General features: G+C 35.1%; 1 pseudogene; it reads right to left on the bottom strand.

Annotated features, from left to right (window-relative positions):
• Positions 1 to 2212: 2212 nt before the first annotated feature.
• On the bottom strand, positions 2213 to 3927 carry LOC129870144 (uncharacterized; annotated as a pseudogene).
• Between the last annotated feature and the right edge of the window lie 438 nt (positions 3928 to 4365).

Raw genomic sequence — 4365 nt, 5'->3', positions numbered from 1 at the left:
AAAGTTGGATGCTTCCCATGGGATCGAACCATTAAAGTCGGATGTTTCCCATTTTATTGTCCTAAAATGATAGGACTTGATTGATCGATAGAATCTATAATTGGTTGATTGATCGATAGAATCTATGATTGGATTGAGTTGAGTCCTTTGACTTGATTGTTGAGTTGATGGTATATGATTGGATTGGATTGGATTTGATGATATATGATTGGATTCTGTATGATTGGATTGGAGTAGGTGATATGTGGTGGATTGGATTAAATGATATGTGATCGGATAGTGTACGATTGGATTGGATTGAATAGAATGATGTGTGATTGGGTTGAATAGAGTGGTATGTGATTGGATGGGATCAAATTGTAAATGATTTGATTGAACTATATTGTACATGATTGGATTGGATTGTATGGTATATGATTGGTCTTTGTCTAAAAATGTATCCTTACTTTAGACTTATGACACTTTGATTGAGTCTCTCTTATCTTTCTAAGTTTAGATATTTGAACAAACGTTACTCTTCCTTGAGGTATGTTTCATTCTGCCATATTACATACTCATACATTCCATGTACTGACGTCCATTTTGACCTACATCATTTCATAATGCAGAGACAGGTTTAAGAGATCATCAATAGGAGCACCACTGAGGATCTATACACATTCATCGTATTGATGAGTCTTCCCCTATATTCGGAGGACACCGCTTATGTTATTCTTGCATCGAGTTAGCCTTTTTCATTTTGATTTGAGGTATCCATGAACATGTCATTGGCACCAATTAGATAGTAGTGATAGAGGCTTCATAGACTAGATAGTGATGGGTCAATTGAGTATTTTCTTTCCTTGAATTATTCTTGTCAAACTATTTTTAATGACATAGATTGGAGTTCGATTTGTTGACCCATGGCCTTTATTCCTTGAGTTAGATTGATGATTTGAGTTGCCCACTAAATTAATTTCTTATTTTAAACTTCTGCTGGTTGATTTATTTTGAATGGATATGTGATTAGACCAAGTGGTTCGCTTGGGGACCAATAATGGTCTTCGAGTGCCAATCACGTCTAGGGTACCCTCTTAGGGTGTGACACATATAAATGCATTCATCAAGACTTCCGTTTAGAAAAGCCGTCTTGACATCCATTTGCCAAATCTCATAATTGTAATGAGTAGCAATGTCTAAGAGAATCCTAATGGACTTGAGCATAGCTATCGGTGAAAAAGTTTCCTCATAATCAATTCCTTCTTTTTGAGTAAATCCTTTTGCACCAAGCCTAGCTTTAAAAGTTTTCACTTATCCATCCATTCCTCTCTTTTTCTTGAAGATCTACTTATAACCAATAGGCTTTACACCCACAGGTGGTTGTACAAGATCCCAGACTTGATTAGAGTACATGGACCCCATTTCAGATTTCATAGTAGCAACCTACATTTCAGCATCTTTATCATATAGTTCTTCGCCATAATTCAATGGTTCTATATTAGGCTCTTTAGGGATTCTATCATATGATTCTCTCAAGAGTGTAAACCGTTCCGTCTTTCTAATAAATCTCCCACTACGACATCTAGCCACTACAGGATTTGCTACTTCGTGAACTAAATTTAGAACATCCTGAAATCTGAACATTGTCCTCCATAGCTGCAGGTTGCTCAACATTACTCCCTCTACTTTGGGGTAGTGAAATATCTTGATTTTTCTCTAAAGCAACCTCTTCTATAATTTCATGTGCAATTTCTTTTCTATTGACATTTCTCCCACTACGAGGACGTAATGGAATGCCAACAACCATTTGTTAACTTGTTCTGTTGAGTCAGTACTTATTATTCTTTTGGTTAGTTCCTGTAACACAAGTTTACTTCTAGGAACATGGTTCATTAAATAGTCCTGTTCTAGAAACTTGGCATTTGTTGACACAATCAATTTTTGTTCCTTAGGAAAATAAAATAAGCCACCTTTTGTACCTTTGGATATCCAATAAAAATGCACACTTTTGTCCTTCATTCTAACTTATCCATCTTTCCTTTTATTACATGAGTTGGACAATCTCAAACTCGAAAATGCCTTAGATTAGGCTTGCGCCCGTTCCACAATTCAGATGGGGTTAAAGGTACAAATTTCGAAGGAACCAAGTTCTGAATATAATTTGCAGTTTCTAAAGCATATCACCAAAAACTAAAAGGCAAATCAAAATAACCTAACATTGATCTAACCATTTCTAAAACAGATCTATTTCTTCGTTCTGCCACACCATTTTGTTGTGGTGTTCCTGGAGAAGAATATTGAGATGCAATTTCCGATTTTGATAAGTACTTACTGTCTGCATAAAGGTATTCACCATCATAATCAGATCGTAATGTTTGGATATGTTTACCATGTCATTTCTCCATTTCAATCTTAAATTCTTTGAATTTTTCAAAGCTTTCAGATTTACGGCACGACAAATAAATGTACCCATATTTTGAGTAATCATCTGTGAAAGTCACAAAATACTCAAATCCACCTCTTGCTTGTATGTTCATCAGGCCACACAAATCAGAATTAATTAATTCTAACTTATTACTGTCTCTATTTCCTTTAGAAGGGAAAGGTCTCTTTGTGATTTTACCTTCTAAACCGGATTCACAAGTTGGTAGTGCCTCCACTTTCAATGAACTCAGAGGTCTATCAGAAACCAACCTCGAAATCCTATTTATATTGATATCAATGTTGTATAGTTCATTTTGTTGTAGCATGTTATGGGAAACTTCACACACAATTAAATCACATATTTTAGAAGCACTATGGATAATGAGGTTATTATACTTAATAACAGCACAATTATTAGCAAAGTAAACCAAATAACCAATATCCATTATTTTTGAAACTAAAATTAAGTTCCTTCTTATCAAAGGTACATAGAGGACATTATTTAAAACAAGAATTTGGGAAGAACTAAAGGAAATTGAAACATGTCTTATAGCTATGGCTGGTGCTGGATCTCCATTATCTTGGAAAATAGAAATTTCATTTTCACTTAACTGTCGCCTCACCTGAAACCCCTGCAAAGAAGTGCAGGCATGATCAGTGTCTCCCGAATCTACAACCCATAATTGGGTAGAAGCAGCCTCTAAACAGGTTTCAACGACATTTAAGAAAGAATTACCTTTGTTTTTCATCTTAGACGGAAGATCAGGGCATTGCTATTTATGGTTTCCAAGCTGCTTAAAGTAAAAAAAACTTGCCTTTTGGCTTCTCCACAACACCACTAGCACCACCGGGTGTCACAACCTTGCGGGCCTTTTTCTTCTTCTTTTGAAACTTAGGTAGTTTCGAAGAAGAGAGTCCAGCCTTGTCAACCAAGAACGCCGTAGGAACTTGCTGCTTGAGTATAGTATCTGCCGTCTGTAGCTCATTCAACAGTTTCGCTAATGACAAGTCCTTCTTGTTCATGTTATAATTTAAGCGAAACTGTTAAAAACTGTCTGAAAAAAGTCTTAAGGATCATCTCTACTTAAGATTCCTTATCAATCTCAGCACCAAGTATCTCCAGATCATTCAAGTAACACATCAAGTTCAACACATGCTCCCTCACCGAAGACCCTTCAACCATTTTGGTGGTCAAAATAGCTTTCATAGCAGTCTGCTTAGTAGCATGATTTTTCTCTCCAAACATCTCTTTAAGATATGCAAGCATATTTGATGCTGCAAGACATTCACCATTGAGGTAATAATATAGCATCTTGTCATCTCATCAGCCTTCACCCATTTGTTATAAGCTTGGACTTCCTTGGGAGTAGGATCTGTCGTTTTTTCAGGACATTCCTCAGGAAACACAAATTTATAGCCCTCAGAAGTTACGACGATGTCTAGATTTCTTTTCCAATCCACATAATTGGGACCTTCCAACTTATTTTGATTCAAGATAGATGTTAAAGGATTGAAAGAAGTCATACTTAGTTTGAGAGATAAAATATTAACAGATCATTAGATATATATCATATCATAAGAAAAACAATAAGACACATATAGCAATGCATGTGAACAGTTAGAATCGTTAGTGAAGCTTAACCATTCTTGCAATTATATGAGCATGTTCAAGTATAGGACTATATAAAATAGAAACACGTTAACTCAGTTAGAGAGTAATATGTTTAGTTTATTTAGACATATACATAATCTTTTGATCAGTGATTCAACAAGCAACTTATTTGGTAAGTTAAAACTGGTAATCAATTCAAAAGACAAAATACAGTATCAAAATATACAATTTTATCTGATAGGGAAGAGGACCTTTTTCAACATGTAAACTCATATTTTAACTGTAAAAAGTCATTTAAAACCATGAAGAATAAACCCTTGAACCACTGATTTGAAAAAAATAATTTTTTT

The sequence above is a fragment of the Solanum dulcamara genome, chromosome 2, assembly GCF_947179165.1.
Source record: "Solanum dulcamara chromosome 2, daSolDulc1.2, whole genome shotgun sequence".
Lineage (NCBI taxonomy): Eukaryota > Viridiplantae > Streptophyta > Magnoliopsida > Solanales > Solanaceae > Solanum > Solanum dulcamara.
Note: the sequence above shows the minus strand (reverse complement) of the source record. Positions and strands in the feature narration are given on the sequence as shown.